The 25,935-nt window shown below is 41.5% G+C and overlaps 1 protein-coding gene across 1 annotated transcript in view; it reads right to left on the reverse strand.

The window, feature by feature from the left end:
• LOC110077942 (beta-1,3-galactosyltransferase 2) overlaps nucleotides 1-20,528 on the reverse strand; it is a 33,323-nt gene extending 12,795 nt beyond the window's left edge. The window contains exons 1-2 of the mRNA XM_020791544.3: nucleotides 20,033-20,528; nucleotides 8,663-8,946 (exon numbers count right to left, since the gene is read on the reverse strand). The gene's annotated coding sequence lies outside the window, so the exon portion shown is untranslated. The remainder of the gene's footprint in view (nucleotides 1-8,662; nucleotides 8,947-20,032) is intronic.
• Between the last annotated feature and the right edge of the window lie 5,407 nt (nucleotides 20,529-25,935).

Genomic DNA, 25,935 nt, shown 5'->3' on the forward strand with positions numbered 1-25,935 from the left:
TAGATTTTATTTTTTTAAATAAAGAAGGTAACAAGGACACACCTTAAGGTACTAAAAATGTGGGTGAAGGCAGGCTACTATTCTGGGAAGTTAAAAAGGTACCATGTGTTAGTGTAATTTTCCACTTCCTTGATTGTTTTATCATTGTTTACTTTATCACTGTTTGTCTAATTTGTAGTGGAACATGATTACATTTAAAGCCTGATTATCGTGCTGCAGCCCTTTTCTGTTCCGATGATAAAATAAAGGCTTACGGTAGAATGGCTGGTGGCAGCAACCCCAGGATCCTGGAACAGAAAGATAAGAAGCAGGACTAGAAGTGGAGGACCAGAACACTCCCATCGCAGGTTTCCTCATGTTCTTCACCCTTACACTTTGTGACAAGACTGGCCAGGATGAGGAAGGATGAAGAATACTAAGTTGCCCCCTTAATGGCTGTGTCAGAACCTGACTGTAGGAAAGCAGAAGTGATTCTGGCATCCCCAGATGTCCAATCACATCTTGGCTTCCTCCATTCTTAACTGACTCAAACTTAGATTTTGCATGGTCAAATTACAACAGTCCAGATGCTGTTTGGACTGCAACCTCAGCAATCCCAACTAGCACAGAGAAAGATGAAGTATCTTAGTTACCTGTTCAGCAACATCTGGACACTTCCCTTTGGTCATGCTTGACCTAGCTGCTTCTTTTAGGTGCCAGAGGGAACTCTAGGGAAGACACAATCCCAAATAGCAAAAGAAGGAGCTAAACAGAATAAGGCAGAACCTCCTTCCCCTATAAGATTACTCCTCCTGCTACATTTTGGGTTGAGAGAGAAATATGCATTTAGAGTAAGGGGGCAACTACATTGGCAAACAACACTCTGAGATTGGGATGGTCAGGTTTGTACTATTTTCCATTGACTACATGACATACCAGTCAGTGTGAATTGGTCCACAGTCTTCCCCCTCTCCCCCGCCCCCATGGCCAATATTTTTTCTCTGCTGTTGAGGCTCCTAGGGTTTTTTTGTAGTGAATTTATTCACATTGGCTCAGATGTGGCTGCTTGTCCCAATCCATAAAAAGTTTCAGATCTTTCTAGGGAGGGTTTTGTAGTTCTTCTACTTCAAGCCATTCCATCCAGCTACAGCAGTAGCAAGACAGGGCAGGGCGCTCATTCAGATAGGAAACTGGCTGCTGTTTGAATCCTTTCCTCCCAAAGCCTGGTGCCTGGGTCTGCTTGTTTTCTTTTTCCCCTACTGTTGACTACTTTCTTTCTTTTTTTATGCTAGGCGCTTCCAAGCTAGGGCACCCAGGAAATCAAAAGGGGGGTTTGGGACTGAGGAGCCGAAAGAGGGGAGAAATTTGCAATCTGTTAAGGAATTGAACTGTGGTGCTGGAGGAGGCTCTTGAGAGTCCCCTGGACTGCAAGGAGAACAAACCTGTGCATTTTGAAAGAAATCAAGCCTGAGTGCTCATTGGAAGGACAAATCCTGAAGCTGAGGCTCCAGTACTTTGGCCATCTCATGAGAAGAGAAGACTCCCTGGAAAAGACCCTGATGTTGGGAAAGTGAAGGCAAGAGGAGAAGGGGACGACAGAGGATGAGATGGCTGGACAGTGTCATCGAGGCTACCAACATGAATTTGACCAAATTCTGGGAGGCAGAGAAAGACAGGAGGGCCTGGCATGCTCTGGTCCATGGGGTCACAAAGGGTCGGACATAACTAAGCAACTAAACAACAACAAAAAAGGTAGCTTTGATGTAGCCATGCTTCCTGCAAATCTGGATGGCTATAGCAGAGCTACCTGAACAGGCTGCAAATAAAGCTGACTACCAATTTCCTCCCATCTCTCTGCTGATTCCTGTGTGGTCAGCTGAAGCAAATTCACTAGGGAAACTCAGCTTCCCGGGTGCAACTTCACAACAGATTCATTTGTATTTTTCCACCTTGTAATCATATCCCTTATTTAAAAGATCAAACTGAATCAAACATTGTACCCCATCTTCTGAAGAGAGAACTCAGGTGCTGGCATCAGAATCAATGGCCTTTACTTTGACCTCAGCAAAGGGGGTGACTGCATGGATTAATCATGTGGGAAATCCTCCAGGATTGGGATGGTCAGATACACATTAGTTCACAGGAATATTTTTATTCCTTCTCCCCAAACTGATCAGATTTTAGTTTACCTATGTTTAAAAAGATCCTTCCTCAGAATTCCTTAGAAGATCTGGCTTAGCTGTTGATTACTTGATATACAAGTCGATATGAATTAGTTCTTTCTCCCTCCCACCCAGTAATCGATACTTTTTTCTTCCACCACTGGGATTTCTAGGTTTTTTTCCCCCAACTTTTTTCTTGCTCTCATCCCTAACCTAATCTTCAAAGATATTTCGCGTACGTAAGACAAGCCGCAACTGACTGCCAACTGTCAGCCAAGCATTTCCTCAATGAAAAAGAAAACTATACAGAAGACGAGTGACTAAACCAGGAAAAGGTAACACAGGGGTTTACGCATGCAAGAGAATGACATATGCTGATAAAAGGCAAGGAGTTCCTACGCCTGAAGGTATGAGTAAATGAAACCTCAGTTATGTAAATATGCATGAAGAAATTTATTGTAGTGACTTACTACAGACCAAATTTTCATGGTGGAAGGGGAACCTTTGGCTCTCCAAATGTTTTGGATTACAACTGTCACAATCCCTTACCACTGACTATGCTGGTTGGATCTTCTGAGAACATGAAGTCCCAAGAACCTGGAGGCACAAAGATTCTCCACTGTTGCTGCAGACTTGGTAGGATAGCATCTAAAGAGCCTAACAGTACGTTGTACTCAAATCCTCTTTACCTCACTACCAGACAACTCCAGAAAGTCCAGCTCTAAGACCTCTCACAATACTGTCCCACCATCAGGGTGAGAAAGAAATTGTTCTTAAATCCCTGTGCGTTGGCAGAGCATGAAGCTACGTCAATACAGGGAATCTTCCTCTACAGAGAGATTTCCATGCGGTTGCGACTTTGGTGGGGATATCCCAGCACAAAGCATGGAAACATGCATGGAACTGAGGGGTATGAAGGGGAAAGAAGAGGAGGAGAGTTTACTAATGGAGTTGCAGTACTGATTGTTCTGTTTCCGTGAGTCAGTGAAACTTTATATGTTGAAAAGAGCTGGCGCTGGCACAAATTTGGAACACGTTCCTGGGAATCAATATGTTCCTCCAATCCATGTTGAAGTATAGGATTTTAATTAACTCAAGAATCAAAAGTACACAAGATTGCATGCCAAGAGAAACACATTGCAAGACGGAGAGCACAGGGGCTGAATCACTTTGCTGCCAGGCCAACAGTGTGCAGAACACAACGATTTACGTCTGCAGAAAGTGTATTGCACAACAGGGCAAACAGTCAAATCCAACAAAGAAACTGGAAAGGGTACTGAACGGGGTGCTTTCAAAGATAAAAGTATGTCAAAATAACCATCTTTTTCATAATTTTTCTACACAAAGTGGGATCACAGGAATGATATCATAACCACCACCCCAAAAATCGTGCTATTTCATGCTATTAGTTTTATGTTAGAGTGCCGACATCTCTGCCCCATCCTTCTGTCTGAGAGATCAGCCAAGAGGGCTAGGCAGAGAAGCCTGAGTTTCTTGAACTTCCACCCCCTCAAGGAAGAGGCTTTGCCAACTGGAGGCTCAATGACAGCAGTGCATCAGCTGCGATTTGGTCCTATTCCTAGCACCTGTCTGCAGGTATGGTGAACCTTAGAACATATGGGTGACATGAGGGAGTGGCAGTAAGATTCCTGTCATAAAGACACATGCTGGCTGTTGCAATCCACTGCTGATAAGTGAAATGAAGAGGCTATTCCAGAGATGCAAATTGGATGGCTTATTGTCCCAAGGTGTTTCAGGTCTATTGTCTCTTCCCAAGGCATAATCGTCTGAGCTCTTCTGGAAGCTACTTTGAGATGTTGTAGAAACTGTATTGGGCCAGTAAAAAAAACATCTTACTTATTCCTGAGAAGAACTGATAGACATGAAACATCTTGGACCAATAAGGCATCATCTGCATACATCCTGCAAGCTCCGCCTTTCTTGTTCTCTGAAGCCTTGACCCAAGAACACAGGAAGCCGAAGGCACTTGAACAAAATAGGTTAAAGTATCATGTGAATTGACCATCTCTCAGTATGGTCTTGTGAAAAGAACTGCAAAATCAGAGTTTCTGCTGCCCCTGTGTCTTTTTAGAGAGAAGAAACTGATCTGAAAGAAAAAAATAGCATTATGAGATGGCTAAAGGAAAGTCTATACCAAATAATCAACCTCTCAAAAGTGTGTTGGTTCGGGACAAAGAGTGGGAGGAAAAGCAGGTACACATGGGACCTGGAGTTGGTTGATAGCAATGAGCTGGAAAGTATGATTGGGAAGAGAGAAAAGGGTGTCTGGGCGCTTTCATGGCTTTAACACCTTTTCTCAATAGCATGTATGAACATGATTAAGGCAGCCCATGGAACTGGTGGAGATCCTCAGAACTGTGACTGATAAAATTTAGTTCACTGGTGGGTACATATTACTCGGTTCTGAACAGGTGACATTTTCAAGGTATGTGTTTTCTGTTCCCTATTGCTCTGGAAACGAGCCAACAGTGTAATGTGGCTGCAAAAAAGGCAAATGTTATTTTAGGATTCATTAACAGAAGTATAGTCTCCAAATCCCATGAGGTGTTAGTTCCCCTCTATTCAGCAATGGTTAAGCCTCATCTAGACGAGTACTGCGTCCAATTCCGGACACCACACTTTAAAAAGTACTGTATGCCAGCAAAGTAGTGTAAGTTCAGAGGAGGGCAACAAGGACGATTTAGGGAGCTGAAAACCAAGTCCTATGAGTAAAGATTGAAAGAACTGGGCAAGTTTAGCCTTGAGAAATGAAGACTGAAGGGAGATATGAGAGCACTTTTCAAATACTGTACTTGAAAGGTAGTCGTACAGAGGAAGGGCAAGATCTGTCATTGATCATCCCAGAGTGCAGGACACGTAAGAATGGGCTCAAGGTACAGGAAGCCAGATTTAGGATGTATAAAAGGAAAAACATATCGACTGTAAGAGTAGTAGAAGGGAACCAATTACTTTGGGAGGTGGTGAGCACTCTAGTACTGGAGATTCAAGAAAAAAAATGGACAACTATCCCTCAGATCTGCTTTGAAGTGGGTCTTATAGGCCCCTTGCAACTCAATTATTCTGATTCTATGAGTCTATGAAATATATATGATTTATACAAAGTATATACAATCTGTTTAATCCAAAGTGGCTCCAATTAATTTCAAGAAAAGAGAGTACCTATCTATCTTTGGCTAGGAGATGATACTTTGTTTTGAGGATACGCTGTTTAAAATACCAATTTATCTTTTATTAAGAGAAGATATTCTGTTAATTCATGTACAGTACTCCGTTGATGAATACAGATCTTAATGCCACCAGCTGATAGTGGTTTGGGACCCAGTCTAGCTTCCACTGACTTTCTTGACCTAATCCAGCATCAGCCTTATCAACATAAAGACTACCTATTTACCCTCAGTTTCCACTGACAAAGGAGCCTATGAGCTATCCACATGATGTGGAGATTTCTGGGAGCGTTATAGTGAAGGTATGTATTCTTTTCATGGAAAATAAGACTGTTGTTTTTCCAACTCCAGTGAAACCTAATACTGTACTGTCTCATTATCTGATCAGCTTCACCTGAGAATCTGCAGACCCGTCTTTGCTACCTTTCCAACACAACATGTAGATGGACGAATACTGCCGCTGCCTCTGAAGATGGCATCGATGGCCTGTGCCGGCAGCAGAGCAGGCAGTGGTGGCAGGACCAGGCCACTGGGACAAACTCCCCAAAACACGAACTGCAAACCAGTTCATTTTTTGGAGGTGGTCATGATTGTTCGTGGTTCCTGGGTAGCCTCAAACCATAAATCATCACAAACCACCAGTTTTTCTGGTTTGTGCCCATCTCTCATCATATTCTTTCAGGTGGATTTAGTCAGGTAGGTTCCCATTTCTTGATTGTGGAACAAGTTAGATTCTGAAGTCAGGTATCACTGCTGAAGCATTGGAGGTGGGATGATGTGCCCATAAGGGCAAATGTCGGCTTCCCTCTCTGACCCCATTTCTGACCAAGGAGCAGCTTCAGGTTTGTCTTTCGGCTGAGGTCACCAGAGCTTTCTTTAGAGCCCTCCTTTCTAAGAGAGAACTACAAAACTTTCCAAATCCTATGGAAAAGCAAAACCAGTTTAACAGGAAGAAGGAGAGAGGGAGAGAGAGAGAGAGAGAGAGAAACTCTTCGGGAGGATGTAGTGCAGAAAGCGGCTACAAGTAGAAAACTGTTTTGTGATCATTACAAAAGAGCTGATTGGCCTTGAGCTAATTAAACACATTACCAATGTGGTGAAGTGGATAGAGTGATATACTAAGACTCTGGAGAACAGGGTTCAAATCCCCGCTCAGCCATTGAAACTCACTGAGAGAGTGGAACTGGTAAAACCACTCCTTAAGTATCTCTTATAAGTTGGTTTCGAGTTGATGGCACAGAACACACAGACACAATTAAGCAACAAGGGAAAAAAACAGAAGCTCTTGATAGGAGTAAATAACTCCCTGATTGATATAGGGTAGATACTTCGTTTTGAAGGATTTATTTCCCCGTCCACTCACATGGTATTTAATTGGCTTTGCTCTTTAAAGAAGTTGCTATCTTTGGGCCAAAGTGTGTATTTAACAATTCTGCCACATGCTATTGTTGTTTTAATTAGGAAAACAAAACAAAACAAAAACCATCAGCACTGCAACATGTTGACAAGGCCAGTAAAACCTTTCACTTTCCTGTCCCATTCTCAGTAAAAAAAAAAAAATCCCCCCATGTACTCTATTTCTGATGATATCGCTGTTTTAACAAAACCATCCTGAGGTGATTGCTAAAGACATATTGAGCATCTCATTTACTTTGCTTCCAAGTCCCATCTCTGACTAGAAAAACAGGCTCTTTACTTTAAGGTTTGGATGATTGTGATTACCTGTTAGCAAAGCACTTGATAACAGTGTGGGCTAGAAGTGCCCCTAGTGAGCTGGGTTCAAATATCTACTTGCCCATGAAAATCACTGGGTGGGCTAACGAGGGTCACACACTCAACTTGAGCAACCATACAGTAGGACAGTGAACAGCCATGTCAACCACCTTCAGATCACTGAGGGAAATATGGGGCAATCAATCAATCAATCAATCAATCAATCAATCAATCAATCAATCAATCAATCAATGTGCCAGAAGGCAAACCGTCTTGTTCTGCCAATACCCCCAAATTGAGCCATTTGATTGAAAAAGATATTTCACCCCTTGTTAGAATTTTTGCCTCCCAGCCCTGACAACATTGCTATCAGCCTGTGCCCTTAACATTCTTCTAGGTTCTGATCCTGGAAAGCGTTATCTTCTTTAGTAATTTATCTAATGATAGAGAACAGATTAGAACTGGCAAAGTCCCAAGATCTGTTCCTGTCTTCAGCTGAGAGAGCGAGAGCGCACACTGCTTCTAGGTGTGTTTCCCCAGGTGGAATCTCTTCTTTGCGTATACACTGGCAGAGCTGGCCATCTGTTGCCGACTCTTCTCTGCTCACATAATACTAGGCCCTTTATATTATCAAAAACCATACCACACACCACACTCTTATCTTCATGGTCCCCAACTACTTCTACCTTGTGGTGGCCCCATCTCATATTTTCTTCCATACAACCCAAATGTCACAATTCTGTCATGCCTGCCAAGCTGAAGCTATGATGCCCTGTCTTTTTGGGGCACCACAATTTGCACTCCAACCAGGCACACACTGAAGAACAGGAGAAACAACAACAAACAATTGAATGGATGAAAGGAATAGGCTTTGCTCCCCAACAGAATCTTGGAATATCCTTACCTCAATTTTACTCTCCTTCCTTTATAGCCTTTCCCAGGGTAGAGTTTTAGATTATAAGTTTCTTAAAGCCAGGAGCCAGTGAATCATTATGCATATTGATAGCAGTAACCTCATTTTTAAAAGCTCAGATGATTTTTTAAAAAATGGCCTACTTTATTTTCGTAAGCAGAATCCTCCATCCTTTCCTTCACCAGCTTCTCGTAGCAGCAAAAACATTTTGCCAGCTTGGTTTCAGTGAATGCACAGAAGTCCTGCTCACCCAGCACAGAAATACCAGGAACTGATAGAGAGGAATGCTCTACTTGGCCCATCTTCTACTAGTAACCCCACAGCTCACTTGCCTACATATAATTTCTTGTCACCTACATTATCAGTAAATGGTGACATATAAGAGGACAGTGTGAATCACACTAATCTAGAGTAACATACTAATTGAGTTGGAAAGAGCTTATAAAACCATGGAGTCTACACCCCTGCTCAATGCAGGAATCCAAATCAAAGCAGTTCTGACAGATGATTCTCTAAATTTCTCTTCAATGCCTCCAGCCTTTGGAGCACTCGCCACCTCTTGAGGTAATTGGTTCCATTATCATACTGCTCTCAAGATTCAGCGACTACTTCAGTTGTTACCCTAAGCTTGCTTATATGCCTATGCTTTTTGTTCCCTTCCTTCCTGAGGCATCTTCTTCATTCTTTTCCCTGAAGTGCTGAGGTCTTACCTTGCTGAAACGCCTTTCATCCAGGTGTGCCTTTGAGTGAATGCTCCAGCTGCCTGCCCGCTGGCTACTGCATTTCACTGGGGAGGGAGTGGCTGGGAGTGGCGCACAAGGTGGCAATACGTTCAAGCTGCCTTATGAAAGGCAAAGACCACATTCCTCAGGTAAAGCAACAAGAAGGAAAGAAGGACAGTGCTTGTTGTCTGGAGCATCTCTTCTTTAAGCCCACTGAAGGACGTGGAAGGAAAGCACAGTTCCTGTATCTCTAGTCCACAGTAAGATGTTTGCTGGAAAAAAGGGTGAAAGGAATCAATGAAAAGCCACACTCCACTGCCAAATGTCAAATGAGTTGAATTTTGTCCCTGACTTTCTTCACTGTCTTTCTTTCACAGGATAGGAATGATTTTGATATTGCTTCCAGTGACATTCTTCAGTAATGCCAACCTCCTCCTTTCTTTTTTCTTTTTTTACTTCAAAAGGCAAAGAGGCATCTTTTGGAAAACATGCACACATGTCTGTAGAGCTTTTTTCGGTCCAATACACCTTTTCTTCCTCAGTGGTTGTTGTGGGTTTTTCGGGCTCTTTGGTCGTGTTCTGAAGGTTGAACAACCTTCAGAACACGGCCAAAGAGCCCGAAAAACCCACAACAATCATTAGATCCCGGCCATGAAAGCCTTCGCGAATACATTTTCTTCCTCAGCTTGCCTAACTCAAGGAAAGGGTTTCCAAACTGGAACACAGCTTTCTAGTCTGCATTCTGTGGAGCAGGCATGCCAACATTCATTTACCTGAGAGGGTAAATGGTGTTCTTCATTGCATGTGTTTTGCCTATTCACACGTTTGCTTCACTATTTCATTAAGTCCCAAACAGCCCTTCAAATTATTTTGGCGCAGAGGGGCTACAGCTACATCTAAGCTGTTCTTGCTTCTGTCTTATCCCAGTAACCCTATTGTGCTTCTGTATCCATGATTCAAAAAAACCAAGAAATTCCCTGATATTGATGAACAATATTGTCACCAGCAGGAAAAAGGATGCCACACTTTTCATAGCAAAGGGCAGCATGAAATGCTGACAACACCAGTGATAGCAGTCAAGGTGGTCTACAGGAGCTCTGATGATAGATTTGGGATTGGGTAAAAAGTGGCCCCATCGCCTCCTGGCAAATAGAAGGGGAAGACATGGAGGCAGTGACAGATTTTACTTTCTTGGGCTCCATGATCACTGCAGATGGTGACAGCAGCCACGAAATTAAAAGACACCTGCTTCTTGGGGGGAAAGCAATAACGAACCTAGACAGCATCTTAAAAAGCAGAAACATCACCTTGCCGATAAAGGTCAGCACAGTCAAAGCTATGGTTTTTCCAGTAGCGATGTATGGAAGTGAGAGCTGGACTATAAAGAAGGCTGACTGCCAAAGAATTGATGCTTTTGAATCGTGGTGTTGGAGGAGACTCTTGAGAGTCCCCTGGACTGCAAAGAGAACAAACCTATCCATTTTGAAGGAAATCAACCCTGAGTGCTCCCTGGAAGGACAGATCCTGAAGCTGAGGCTCCAATACTTTGGCCATCTCATGAGAAGAGAGGACTCCCTGGAAAAGACCCTGATGTTGGGAAAGTATGAGAGCAAGAGGAGAAGGGGACGAGAGAGGATGAAATGGCTGCACAGTGTCATCCAAGCTACCAACATGAATTTGACCAAACTCTGGGAGGCATTGGAAGATAGGAGGGCCTGGCGTGCTCTGGTCCATGGGGTCACGAAGAATCAGATGCAACCTAATGACTAAACAACAAGAAAAAGTGGTTAACTGATGAAAAAAGGAGTAAGTTCTAGGATTTTCCTTTGTGTGTCAGTTTGTGAATGGTAGTGATAATGTTGCATTGTTGCCAGAAAATAAGAGTGAATTAATCAGTCCCCACAATGCACCAGAAAGTGGGGCAAATGCCCATCTGAACGAACCTCACTCTCAATACCTAAAACTGCAAGACACACAAGATGGTTGCGTGCTGACACAACAAGGAAGAACTCTGCCACAATTGCATCAGGATTGTGTGATTCATCAAGATCGTCAGCACTGGAACAAGTGTACCACCCTGAGATTATGTGCCTTGTTGAGATACTACTAGACAAAGACTGAAAGAATTACTGTTTCCCCATCAAAACACATATTTGTTGTTAGCTGATTTTAAAAAAATCAAACAAAACCAAAGCAAACAAGAACAGCAATAATACATTCCCAATTCCAGATAGGTGAGATTACAACATTAACAAGAGAAACCGGAAACCTGTGAAATACTCAAGTTGTTTGAGTGTTTGTCCTGTGTTTATGGAAAAGTTTCCATTTCTGCAGCCTGATAGTATGGACAGGATCCTTAGAGCAGTGAAAGCTACCACTTGTCTCCTGGACCGTTGCCCATCGTGGCTTATAAAAGCTGCAAGAGAGGGACAGGCTGAGTGGGTTCAAGGGGTAATGAATCCCTCCTTGCAGCAGGATAGGATCCCAGCTTGCTTCAAGAAGGCAGTAGTAAGACCACTAATTTTTTTCAAAGGAAAAAACTCCCTGGACCCCACAGTACTGGATAATTACCAGCTCATCTCTAATTCTGGGACAAGGAGCAGGTTGCGGCTTCTTAGCTCCAGAGGTGGAGCTTCTGGGTGAAATGGATTATCTAGATCCATTTCAATCTGGCTTTGGGTCTGGTTATGGGACGTAGACTAATTTGGTCGTCTTGATTGGATGACCTACGCTGGGAAATGGACAGGGGGAGTGTGTCCCTGTTTGTTCCGCTACCCTCTCAGCAGCTTTCAATAGCATAAACTATGGTATCCTTCTGGGCCATCTCTCTGGGATGGGACTGGGAGGCCCTGTTTTGCAAAGGACCCAGTCCTTCCTGGAGGCAAGAACCCAAAGGGTGGTGCTGGGGGACTCCTGTTTGACACCCTGGCCACTGGCCCTGCAGGATCCCTCAGGGTTCTGTTTTGTCTCCTATGCTGTTTAAGATGAAACCACTGGGAGAGGTTGTCCAGAGTTTTGGGGTTTGGTGTTACTATTATGTGGATGACACTCAACTCTATCTCTCTATTCCATCTAAATCCAAGGAAGCTCTTTAGGTTCTAAGTCAGTGTCTGGTGTAATGGCCTGGATGAGGGCAAATACAGTAATCTGAAACTTAATTCAGACGAGACAGAGGTGCTCCTGGTCAGTCGAAAGGCAGAGCAAGGAAAAGGGATGCAGCCTGTGCCGGATGGGGTTACTCTCCCTCTGAAAACACGAGTGAGCAGCTTGGGGCGCTCCTGGATTTGTCTGTAAACCTGGATGTCCAGGTTTCGATGGTGGTCAGGAGCACTTTTGTCAAGGTAAAACTAGAGCGCCGGCTGCACCCATTTCTTGAGAGGTTTGATCTGGTCATGGTGACACATGCCCTAGTTACATCTCAAATGGATGACTGTAACGCGCTCTGTGTGGGGTTGCCTTTGGAAAGTGTTCGGAAACACTTTCCAAAGGGTCCAAAATGCAGCAGCCAGATTGTTAACTGGGGCTGATTACATGGAAGACGGAACATCCCTGTTACACCAGCTCCACTGGCTGCCGATTCGTTTCAGGGCACAATTCAAAGGGCTGGTTTTAACCTATAAAGCTTGAATCCAAGCTATCTAAAAGACCACAGCTCCCTCTATGAGCCTGCATGGGCATTAAGATCATCAAGGGAGGCGTTGCCCTTGGTCCAATTACCCTCGAAGGTGTGTTGGTGGGGACACTGCTGCTGCTCCCAGACTCTGGAACTCCCTCCCACTGGAGGCTAGGCTTGCCCCATCATTGTTGTTGTTCTGCAAGTAGGCAGATACCTTTCTCTTCAGGTCCGGCTTTTCCTTATTGACTGGCAGTCTGACAGGGGTTTTGTGCTCTGCTGCTTTTAAACGTGTTTTTAGTATTGATTTGATTTACCATTTTTAATATGGTACTTGTTTATTTCTTTTTAAATATTTGTACACCTGCTGTTTTTAGCTTTGTATATTGCCTTTTTAATGATGTGAGGTTCCTTGGCTCATTTTGAGAAGAAAGGTGAAGTAAATTGTAAATATTGTAAATAAATAAATAAATATATTTTAAATAAATAAAATAAATAGATTTAGCAATGGAGTTTGGTGGGAGAGGCCCCTAACAATATATTTGTTTCTGTATATAGTTATATATTGGGGTGACTTTTACCCGTACTCTTCAAGGGAGACAAGATAAATCAAAGGACACTTAATTTCAAATAGAGGAAACGAAAAAGTAATGGGAATCTAAGGTGGTGACTTGCAAAGGAAGTGCAAGATCCTCATGTCCACCGGGTCCCTTCTAAGACAAGGAGGAGACAGCAGAGAAATAATGTGTGTTAATACAGAGAATATTATCAGTTATCTTTCAGTACATGGCTTAAAAGGTAAACACTGATAAAAAATTAAGAGAAACTGAATATATTTAAAAAGAGAATGTTTCAAATTTAGTAAGAAAAATTCAAGAAGGTTGGTCAGAGCCACCCAATTTTAAAAAAAGCTAAAATATAATGGGGTGGTTAGAGATGAAAGTGGGAAAAGACGTAGTATAATGAAGGAGAAATTTAATGCATTTTAAAAAACCATTTAAGAGCTGTATATGGGGAATGAAGTTCAAGAGGTTCGTAGAAAACAGGTAGAACAATATGTTAAAGAAAAAGAGATTGACAATAATATAAATCATTTAAAAGTTGAGAAAATTCTGGAGATGGATGAATTAAGTGCAGAGTGTTATAAAGTATTTAAAAAGATTTTAATACTAAAGCGTTTAGCATTTAATAAAATATAATGGAGAAGAAATTCCACCATCCTGGAAGCATTCCTTCATTGTATTAATTCTAAAGCCTAATAAGGATTCTTCAGATTTAGGTGCATATAGGCTTTCCTTTCCTTTTCCCTTTTCTTTTCCCTTTCCTTTTCCAGAACAATATGTTAAAGAAAAAGAGATTGACAATAATATAAATCATTTAAAAGTTGAGAAAATTCTGGAGATGGATGAATTAAGTGCAGAGTGTTATAAAGTATTTAAAAAGATTTTAATACTAAAGCGTTTAGCATTTAATAAAATATAATGGAGAAGAAATTCCACCATCCTGGAAGCATTCCTTCATTGTATTAATTCTAAAGCCTAATAAGGATTCTTCAGATTTAGGTGCATATAGGCTTTCCTTTCCTTTTCCCTTTTCTTTTCCCTTTCCTTTTCCTTTTCCTTTTCCCTTTCCTTTTCCCTTTCCTTCCTTCCTTCCTTCCTTCCTTCCTTCCTTCCTTCCTTCCTTCCTTCCTTCCTTCCTTCCTTCCTTCCTTCCTTCCTTCCTTCCTCCCTCCCTCCCTCCCTCCCTCCCTCCCTCTCTCTCTCTCTCTCTCTCTCTCTCTCTTTCTTTCTTTCTTTCCTTCTTTCTTTCGAAAGAAAGTCTCCAGAACTGGAGCTGGAGTCCCAGAGGCAGTTCGTGTCGTTCTGCCAACTCCTGCGATGTCGCTGGAACTAGTTGTATTGGCTCTTGCCTTTCCATTGGATTATTTCAGCGACGTGGAGGGGGGATTTGCTGCTTGGGACACTCCTCGATTCAGAGCATGTTACCATAGTCTCTCAAGACTGAAGGATGCCTAAGAAGAAGAAGGCCTATTTCATAAACAAATAAAAACAAAACATTTTTGCTGCAATATTGGCAAAGAGAATAAACAGTTTTATTGTTAACTATATATATAAAAAAGATCAAAGTGGATTTATAGGTGGAAGACAGATGGCAGATTTAACTAGAAGGGTACTGAATGTAATTCAGATAATAACTAAGGATAAATTAAAAGTCGGGACAGCTGCATTGGGTCCCCTTAAGTGTCTGTTTGTGTGGAATGGTTGACATTCAACATGCTGATAGAGAAGTTAGGATTTGGTATTAGATGCAGAAATATACAACAATTACACTCCAAAACTTTGCAATAGTGTTAGTAAATGATGGTGTTAGTAACTGATCAAATTTCCCTAAACTATGGAACTAAAAAACAAATATGTCCCCTGTCTTCAATCCTTTTTTGCATTGGTTATAGAATTGCTGGTGAATGTTATTAGGAAAGATGAATTAATAAAGGGAAAAGGAGATAAAGAAAAAAATTAAAATCAGTTTATTTGCAGATTATATCTTGTTAACTATAGAAGAACCATCAAAGGTTAAAAAGAGAGTTAAATCACATCTGAGATAAGATTATGCCCAAGATTAATTTTCTATTTTGGATACCAATAATGACCTTCTGTTTCTGTTCATTGAGTTTTCTTGGCAAAGATACTGGAGTGGCTTGACAGATCTTACTCCAGGTAGATCACGTTTAGTCAGAACTCTCCACTTTTGAGTACAACAAGGCTGTATATTGTCCCCGGGCTTATTTAACTTATATGCAGAATACATCATGCGAAAGGCAGGACGGGATGAATCCCAAGCCGGAATTAACATTGCTGGAAGAAATATCAACAACCTCAGATATGTGGATGATACCACTCGGATGGCAGAAAGTTAGGAGGAATTAAGGAACCTCTTAATGAGGGTGAAAGAGGAGAGTGCAAAAAATGGTTTGAAGTTCAACATCAAAAAAACTAACATCATGGCCACTGGTCCCATCACCTCCTGGCAAATAGAAGGGGAAGACATGGAGGCAGTGACAGATTTTACTTTCTTGGGCTCCATGATCACTGCAGAGGGTAACAGCAGCCACAAAATTAAAAGAGGCCTATTTCTTGGGAGGAAAGCAGTGACAAACCTAGACAGCATCTTAAAAAGCAGAAACATCACCTTGCCGACAAAAGTCCGGATAGTCAAAGCTATGGTTTTTCCAGTAGTGATGTATGAAAGTGAGAACTGGACCATAAAGAAGGCTGACCACCAAAGAATTGATGCTTTTGAATTATGGTGCTGGAGGAGACTCTTGAGAGTCCCCTGGACTGCAAGGAGAACAAACCTATCAATTCTAAAGGAAATCTATTTTGAAGGAAATCAACCCTGAGTGCTCACTGGAAGGACACATCCTGAAGCGGAGGCTCCAATATTTTGGCCACCTGATGAGAAGAGAAGACTCCCTGGAAGAGACTCTGATGTTGGGAAAGTGTGAAGGCAAGAGGAGAAGGGGACAACAGAGGTCAAGAAGATTGGACAGTGTCACCGAAGCAACCAACATGAATTTGACCCAACTCCAGGAGGCAGTGGAAGACAGGAGGGCCTGGCGTGCTCTGGTCCACGGGGTCACGAAGAGTCGGATACGACTTAACGACTAAACAACAAACAACGACAACTCTTTTAATGAAGAGTCAAGAACTGGCAGAATTTAATGCGTACATTTTATAAAATAAGTGAGAGGGCTAGGTCTACCCGATATAAAATTATATTATATAGGTAATCAAATGAGATTTATCCCAGATATTATATCTTGAGCAAATAAATTAATATGTGTTAACTTAGAATTAGAAAAAGCTGAGGATTATTTGGAGAATATTTTAAAAAGAATAATAAGACCATGGTGAAAAGGATAGCGAACCCCTCTTTTAAGAATATAATACACATTTTGAATAAATATAGGAAATTATTTCACCGAGTAATCTTTTTGTTAATGCCTGTAGTGGATTTAGAGAAAATTCCACAAAATTTTTAAGAGGTTTTAATGAAACCATTGAAGAAAAAGTATATGATTAGCTTAAGACTGGACAGAAAAGATGTGTAGTCGAGAATAAATTACTGTATGTTGTTTGTTAGGAGAGAGGATATTGCGGTGTGAGAAGGGGGACGAGAAGACAATCCCTTCGGTCCCAGTGTCATCCCGTCTCCCCTGAAAAAACCCCAGCCACTACATATATAGGGAAGAAAGGGGAAGGAAGAGAGAACACCCAGAGAAGAAAAGGGGAGGGAGGAAATAGAGGAGGAGATGGAAATGAGGGGAGGAAATATAAAAAGGGGGGAAACACCATGAGGGGAGAAGGAAGAAAACCAGGTAGACTCCGGAACAATAAGGTGTCTTGTATTCATTCAAAGCATCCCAAGTGTAGGATAATTGGCAGGCTTACTGTTCTGTCGTACTGGATCGGCTACATACAGTCATGGCCAAAAATACTGGCACCCTTGCAATTCTGTCAGAAAATGCAACCCTTCTCTGCATCATCTGTTCGTGCATTTATAATAAATTGGGTATTTCTCAAAAGGTCCAGGAGGGGTTTATTTGTATAAATGATTGTGCCTATCCATGTTATGTTATTTTGTCTCTTTTTATCTTGTTTAAAATTTGGTGTTTTTCTTGTAGGCTTACTTTTCAATGAAAAAATTATAAGAATTGGCTTTCCTAGAATCCTAGACTCTGCTTTCATTTCCTTTGAAATCAAGAATTAAAAGAGAACATGGCCATTTTCTCCCAGAGTTCCACTTACCTGCTACTTCTCCACTAAGTCATGTCTATAAGTTAGAATCAAATCAAGAATAGCTACTTCTCTAGTTTTTTTACTGCACATTCTATAAGAGAAAATTATCAGCTACACAAGCCATGAAATTCTTGTAAGGGTCATATTTGGCAGAATTTGTTTCTCGACCGATATCAAGATAACTGAAATCTCCCATTATTGTTGCATTGTGTCACTTTTAAATTTTGCAATTTATGTTTCAAACGTTTCATTCACATTTTCTCTTTGATTGGATTATCAGTAGTAGACTTCAACTCCCGCTTTCCTTTTTTTTGCCTCAATTATATTAATCTAGATTCTAGATCCTTTTGATTGGACAATTACAAATATAATATTATCCTGTATTCTTATGAAGGAATATGTTTTTGACATACACTGTGACTCTGCCTCCCTTTCTATTTTTCCTGTTCTTTTTAAACAATTTGTATCCTTCAATTGCCATATTCGAGCCATGGGGATTATTCCAGCAGGTTTCAGTCATGTCTATCAAGTCATATTTACCCTCCCGGGCTAAAGCTGTTTCCCACTTCTTCCTCTACGATTTCAATTTTTGTCTGTGTGGTCAGTCAAATGACGCACAGCCACTATGGAATCTTTTAGTCTGCCTCCGTGCTACCTCTGCCCACCTGACAGAAGGCTTCTACTTTTCTTGTTGTGGGATTTTACAGTGGCATCCTGTGTACCAATACTTCCGGCAAGCCGTCTTGTGTTGCTTCCACCAGTAGTGTTGTTTTCCTGTATGTCCCTTAATTAAAAAAAAAAAATAGCAAGTGGAGTGTTGATGCGTTGGAAAAGTTATGTCACCAGCCTCTGTGCTTCACTCATTTGCAGATCCTTCTACCAGGTGGTGCTCCGTTTGCTAAGCCAGTGATGGCGAACCTATGGCATGTGTGCCACAACTGGCACACAGAGCCCTTTCTGTGGGCATGTGAGCCATAAGTCGCTAGATGGTTACCCTCAGCAGCCAAACCTGAGGAGGTGGCGGCAGCCGCAGTGCTACTGCCCTGACAGGTGGCAGGCCAGGATCTGGAGCAGCTGGTGCTGGCAGTGGCGGACTGGCCAAGCTATAGGTAGTGCTGGTGTTGGGCATGACTGGAGGCATATGCGGAGTGGGGTCTGGAAGCACCTCTGTGCCTGGGATTCCCCCTTCTGCTGCCACTGTTGCTTCCGCTGCCACTGCCACCCACTTGGTCGTGTTTTTTTCCCCCCAGTTTGGGCACTCGGACTCAAAAAGGTTTGCCATCAGTGCCCTAAGCCTTTCATGTTTTACTATTGGGGACCTTGTGGTAGAGCTGCAATGAGAACAAAGCCCAACTACGAGTTTCTCTGCTGCAGAAGACACAAATGCAGCATAGAAACTTGTATCCATCGAGGAAATGTTGCTGAAACATTGATGCAATGAAATTTAGTTTTAAAAATAAATAAAAGGAGAGAATGTTTACTGAAGCACTCAGGGCTGCGACAAACGGAACTACTCTGTGATTTTGTAAAGCAGAAATACTTTGAATATTTCTTACAAAATTGTATAATAACTCCCTGGAGATACCCTTTCTGGAGAACTGTCGCTTCATTACACTTTTTAAAGCAAATTCATTTTTTTACTTTTCCCATAAAAGTTGTGAACATTTGTTGATCTGTAATTCTCCCTTGGCCACACAATACAGTATAATCACCTGCCTGGCAAGCCTGTACTATGCATGGTCAGTTTATAACAAAGTCACAGTTTTGTAAGGCTTCTTTTGAGGTTCGCTATTTCAGCCCCTGCAACCTGGATTCTTTTGAAACGGAAAAGTGAGTGGGGCCAAACATTCTTTTTCAAGATAATCAATACTAGTATTTTCTAATTATATGAGCAATTTTAAATCTAGGGATATTTAGCATCACCTCTTTCTGAATAGGGGGGCAGTTTTACTTTTTAAATGTAATTAAAAAACCCTTTGCCCAAATTTCTCCAAAATTGGCTCAGAACAAGAGCAGACGGTTTGCTACATGTGTGCCAGATTTGATGCTGGTCTGAATTCCAGTTTCAAAGTTAAAATGTTTTGTTTGGGCTGCCTCCATTTTCACAATCGCCTTGTAAAATGTTGATTTGCTCTGCTGCACAATAATTTATCTGAAATGTAGTGCTCCATCGGAGTTGCACGGGTAAAATACAACCCATGGACAGCAAGCCCCACCCCCTCATTTTTTGCAATTTCAAAGTTTCTGTGTTCTTCCTGTTGCTACCCTGCTAAGCTAGGTTTCTATCCTGCACAAATTCTTTTGTTTTTGTTTACTTGACCAAGTGGTTGTGATTACTTTATTTTCATATGTTATATAAAACCAGGATTTATTTTCAGATTTTACATAAAACCATTCTGGACCAGAGTTCTACTTCATGCTCCAATAAACTCTTGCTGAAGTCTCTAGCCCTTCATTTAAACACTGCTCTGAAAGCCCTTTTTCCCCCAAACATGAGCCTTATACATGAATCTATGTTATGTTCATTAGTTCCTTTGAAAAGCCAATAGGGAAGCAGGTTGACCACCTGCCCAAAACATCCACGCTCACTCTCTTGCTTGCTTGTGCGCGCTCCTAAGTATACAACAATGCTGCCAGGAGGCTAAACTCCATTACATTTCTATACTTCTAGCAGGGTCACCAAATGCAGAGCAGTCACAGCTGAGGCACCAAACGAAGATGCATCCACCCTCTTGAGGAGAAACACTTTTCATTAGTAGATGAAAATAAATAGTTCCAGTGGTGATGAAGGCAGATAAGGAGGGTAGCTTATGAGCAACAGCAGTAGTGGAAGATGATGCCGGCAGAAGATCTTTCACAAACAGTGGTGGTGACATTCAAGCTACATTTTGTTAGTACTGCATAGGAGGAGACGATGGTAAACCAATGCTAAGTATTTCTTACCTTGAAAAAAAACCTTAGGATGAGGCAGTTCAAAATCGAACAAGAGATAATGCTGGAAGATGAGACTCTCAGTCCAAAGGCACTCAATCAGCTACTGGGAAGAGCAAAAGGCAAGTAAAAATAGTGCTACCACTAATAGCACAACTAGCTTAAAGCTAAAAGCAGGAATGTGCAGTAGCACCAGATTCAGATTCAGAATTTGGATTTGGAATTCAGAATTACAGCCCTTCAGATTCAGAATGTTAAAATTTCTGGAACTTTCTTATGGGCATTATGAATACTATATAATCATTATTCTCCCCTTGAAGAAACACAAAACAAGCAAAATATTGTAATGGATTGTCCTGTGTCCTCTCACACCTTCCCAATGATTCTGTCAGACAAAAAGGTTGCATGGTCATGGAATTAGCAAGGGGAGGGTTAATTTATTCCCTAGTGTCTGTGAAGAGTAGTATTTGATACCTGATGTTGGCTGGATGTGGAACGGGAAGCATCTCCCAATTAGAGAAATTATGCCTGAGACAGGTCTTAGCTACAACCTTGAGGGGTGAAAGAATGTTATTATCTTCTTGGTGTTTCATGGTACCAAAATCAATGAAACCTGTTCTATCTGATTAATTACTTTTGCAGAAGTTACTTAAAGGGTTGAACCATCCAGAGACGGGATGATGGGATATAAGTAGAGGCAGGAGAATGGATCATTTAAGCGTAAACTTGAGCTTATACCTAGCTAGCTTGCTTATCTTCATCTTTCAACACGAGTTCTGTGGCTGTTACTCTTCTGAATTCTGCATATGCAGTGGAACTATGGAACATAGTAAGTATAGATCTAGTTAGCTTTATTGTTTCCTGCACTGCTCACTCTTAACTACCTACATAAGTCTCTGAATGAGTTTTGTTTTGCTTTTTCACATGATTTTGATCCATCTAGAGACTCCAAAACCAAAATCCATCTAGGGACTCCAAAATCAAAAAGATTACACAGGTTTCTCATGAGGGAAATAGAATGATGCATCGACCGCTGAGAAGTCCTTTGTCTCTTGCGCCCACCAACCTGATGGCTGATCCTGGCAACATACGAGCAGGGCCTTGGAGGTCAGTCCAATGGCTTGCTAGGATGCAGCCATAACTTGGCTCTAAGACATTAGGCTTTTAAAGTAACAACAGCATTCTGAACCAGGCACACTGGCAACTAGCAAGCTGGTACAGGATTTAGTATGACCAGTTGGCCTCCAAAAGCAAGTGGAAAGCTGCATTTGTGATGCTTCTTTTTTAAATGCAATGTTTATCTCTTTGCATATGGAAAGGGAAGTTTCATGGGTCTGTCTTAGCTATGGGCAGTCATCATCAACGCTAACAGCTAACAGTCTCTCTACTCAACATTAACACTTTTCATGTTTACTGTTTTTTTGGCCAAACAAGCCACCAGTAAGTAAGATATAGTATTTTAGAAGACGTCTTTTAAAAGTGAAATACTGTTGTTGAATATTGTTGGCCAGAACCCTTTTTTTTTACACATTGTTATGTGTATACCTCTGGCTTACGGCAACCCTGTGATTTTTTTTCCTGCTGTCTTCAACTTTTCCCAGCACTATTATCTTTTCCAGAGAATCTTGCCTTCTTATGATGTGCCTGAAGTAGGACAGCCTCAGTGTCAACATTTTTACTTTCAGAAATAGTTCAGGCTTAATTTGATCTAGGATCCACTTGCTTGTCTATCTGGTGGTAGATACTTCAAAGAAATCATTTTTTTTTCCTGTCAGCTTTCTTCAATGTTCAGCTTTCACTTCCATGTATGGTAATAAGCAGGGGGAGGATTTCTATGACATATAAACATTTTAACTTGCTTATGGATTCAAATGTAGGTTGCAGAGAAAATGTGAAATGTCATAGAAATTCTCCCCCTAGTGATCAGGAATATGAGTGTGGATGGTATTGGTATTAGTCTGCAGTGACACATTGTTACACTTGAGGATCTTTTCTAATTTTTTGTTGCCCTTCTGAGTCTCGATCTTCTGATTTTCTTTGCTGCAATCCCCATTTGGACTGATGCTTGAACCAAGGTATACTATATACGTAAAATCTTCATCGACTTCAATTTTTTCACTGTCGACATTAAAGTTCTATAGTCATGATGTTTGTCTTCCTAGTAGTAAACTGCAGTCCTGCTTTTGCACTTTCTCCTTGTAATTTTACTAAACGTTGTTTTTAAGACATTGCTGCTTTCTGCCAGTAAGATGGTGTCATCTGCATATCTTAAATGTTTGGTGTTTCTTTCACATTTTCATTTCTCCGTCATCTGAATCTGATCTGGCTTTCCATATATGATCTGCACACAGACTGAACAGATAAGGGAATAAAATGCAGCCTTGCCTGACACCATTCTGTCTCTCCATATTCTGTCCTAAAGGTAGCTTCTTGTTCATAACAGGCCATGTATCAGGACAATTAAGTGCTGAGGCACACCCATTTCTTTCAAAATGACCCATAGTTTGTGATCTACACAAGAACTTTGTTGTAGTCTATAAAGCACAGAATGATCATCTTCTGAAGTTCTTTGGTGTGCTCCAGTAGGCAGTGGATATTTGCAATCTGATAATGAGTGCCTCTTCCTTTTCAGCTTGAACATCAAACATTAAATCTTTGCAGTAACAGCATCAGTGATCAGAGTGAGGCTCCCTCTTGTCTTAAGAATCCATCCTCAGGTAGTTGCTGAACAACAGTTCAAGGAAGCATTTATGGTTGGGGCTTAAGACAAGGGATGGAGTGAAGTTCTAGGTGGCCCAGAAAGAGGTAACCATCCAGAATGCTTAAGCAGAAAGAAAGAAAGAAAGAAAGAAAGAAAAGAAAGAAAAGAAAGACAGACAGACAAGAGGTCAAGGAGGCAAGTATGGATGAGAGGCAGAGAGAGTGAGGGAACTGTGAGAGACCTTGCAAGACAGAATTGGAAGTCCAGGACTAGGTTCTGGAAAACCTCGGTCACCACCATGATCCTTCATACTGAAATTCAGTCTGTAGCCAAGTTGTTTTATACTAGCATCGAATAAATTAGAAAGTGAGCATGTATAGACATATTTTTCTGATAAATGGATCAGCTGTATATTTTATTTGAAACCTAAGTGTAAAGGTTGAGAAAGCAATAAGATCAATATGTAATGTATCAAAACACCGTATTTTTCTGTGTATAAGATGCCCCACATATGATGCGCACCCCCCCTTTTCTAACCCAGAATTTCTTTCTTCGTAAGGAAAGTGGAGGGGAAAAGCACTTCTCTCACAAGAAAGCACCCTCTTGCGAGGAAAGTACTTTCCCTCTCCACCTTCCTCACAAAAAGTGGAGGGGAAAACCAGGAATCAAAGTGCTTTGATGATTCCTGCTTTCCCCCTCCACCTTCTCAGCAAGAAAGTGGAGGGGGAAAGCAGAGATCAAAGCTCGTCTGAATAATGTAGTAAATCCTACTGACAAATGTGTATGCATCTATGTACTGTATTTAACCTTATGCTATTTTTCTTTAATTCCCTTCTAATTTTCTTGTTTCAAATAAACCCACAACATCTGTGCTTGTGCTTTTGTATTAACCCTAAAGCATCTGATGAATTTTGGTTCAGGAAGGGTTATGGTATTAAAATAATAATTTAATAATAATAAAGTTTATTGCAGTCATATGACCTGCACAAATACATATAGACAGTGAATACAAAAAGAAAGGACAAGAAACTAACACAATAGTCAAGTATCAGCAAGCAACACAGCCCTTCTATCTATGGCAGCCATGAAGTTAGCCACTAGAAATGCCACCACCAGGGGAGAGCAGCTAGGTAACACATTACAGCATTAATTTCCGAGATTAACAAGACTCATTGTAGACATAAAATCATTACGAACAACCCTGCAGCCTGGAAAATAGACATTATTTTTTGGGGTTTCTCTTGTTTTGCATCTGCCATCAATACAACAATCACTTTTCTAGGAGTGCGCCTGCAATGGTATATTCTTCTTTTTATCCCCCCATCACTAATTAGATCCCACCCACTCCCATTTTTTATCTGTTGCAACTTGTACAACTTATATTTGCTAATGGGATCCCCCCCTCTTTTTCAGTTACAGTGGACCCTCGACTTACAGAATTAATCCATATTGGAACGGTGGCCGCAGGTCGAAAATTCCGTAGGTCAAGGGTCCGTTTCCCATAGGAATGCATAGAAAACCATTTAATCCATTCCAGCCAAAGAAAAAAAATCCCGGACTTCCAAAGCTGCACCTGCTGCCCTCCGTCTCCCATCCCTGGTGCCCTCTGCCTTCTGTCCCTGTGTGGACAGAAGGTAGAGGGCACCGGAGATGGGAGACAGGGAGAGCAAAGGGATTTTTGAAGCTCGGAAAGCCGAAAGCTGCTCTGCGCTCACTGCCAGCTTTCTGAGCCGCTCCTCCCCCGCTGCTGGCTTTTGGCTTTCCAAGCTTCACAACTCCCTTTGCTGTCCCTGTCTCCCATCCCTGGTGCCCTCTTCCTTCTGTCCCTGTAGGGACAGGAGGCAGAGGGCACCAGGGAGAGGAGACAAGAGGGCAGCAGGAGCTGCTTTGAATTTCCCGCCCTTTCCCCCGTGCCTTTCATAGGTCGAAGCTCCGGCCGCAAGTCGAACTAAAATTTTGCGACCGGAGCTTTTCGTACCTCGAAATTTTCGTAAGTAGCGACCTTTTAAAGGCGAGGGTCCACTGCATTTTCCTTCCTTTTTTAAAAAAATACTGTTTTAGCACATCATGTATGAGAGCATCATGAGTGAGGACTTAAGGTTTTTCCCTCTGAATATGTATTTGAATACCATGTCTGTGCCATTGTTGCATTAAATATATAAAGTGTGAAGTCTTCTGTATTATAAGATGTAACTGTATACTGATGTCTTGACTTACGAACATTCTGACTAATGATCAATTCAAGTTACGACCAGCTCCGGCTGCAAAATTTTGCTTTGACTTGTGGCCGGAGTTTCCAGTTACGAACACAAAAAGTCAGGGGAAAAAAGGTGGGAAATTCAAATTGCTAACTGTTGGTGGTGAAGAGGTTGCTTCTCTGTAGCTCTTTCGCCCCAGCAATTAAGAGTGTGTGCGATCGGAGGAGGCTTCAGACTGCCTGGTAAGGTGCTGCTTTCTGCTTTTTAAAAACTGCCTGTTCTGGGTGTGTTTTGGCTGGGGGGGGTTAATGTTTCTGTGATGTGATGGGTCTTGCAGTCTTTGTTTTTTTGGGATTTTTTCCCACGTTTCTGATGGGTCTTGCAGGGTTTGTTTGCTTTTTGGGTTTTTTCCCCTTTGACCAGAACAGATTAATCATGTTTCCAATGGGTTTTGTAGTGGGTTTTGTTGTTGTTGTTGTTTTTTCCGGCCGGAATGGATTAATTGCATTTCAGTACATTCCTATGGGAAATGGTGCTTAGACTTGCGACCATTTCGAGTTGCGACCATCTTCTGGAACTGATTAAGTTCGTAAGTAAAGGCACCACTGTACTTTTAGTTTGGGGCTGGTCAAGTATGAAGTGGATGTACTATTTTTCATTTTGTTTTATGTAATATTTTGGAATATTACGTACTTGTAAGATTCTATTAAACACAAACCAATTTTACCTAAGCTGAAGGAACTTGATACTGATATAGATTTTCTGCGAGAAACTCAATAATTAAAAAATGTTACGTATGGATTGGGTGAGAGATGTTTATGTTACAGATGCATCTAATTGCTCTAAAGTGGTGGCAATATTGATTTATATGTTTTTCTCTTCAAGTCCAGCAAGTGATTATGGATCACTTTCTCATTTTGGCTGTAGAATGTTCTAATTCTGTTATTGCTAGGATTACTTATTTATTTATTTAGAAGTTTTTTTTTAAGCCGCGTTATCACCAATGGTCTCTGACC

The sequence above is a fragment of the Pogona vitticeps genome, chromosome 2, assembly GCF_051106095.1.
Source record: "Pogona vitticeps strain Pit_001003342236 chromosome 2, PviZW2.1, whole genome shotgun sequence".
Lineage (NCBI taxonomy): Eukaryota > Metazoa > Chordata > Lepidosauria > Squamata > Agamidae > Pogona > Pogona vitticeps.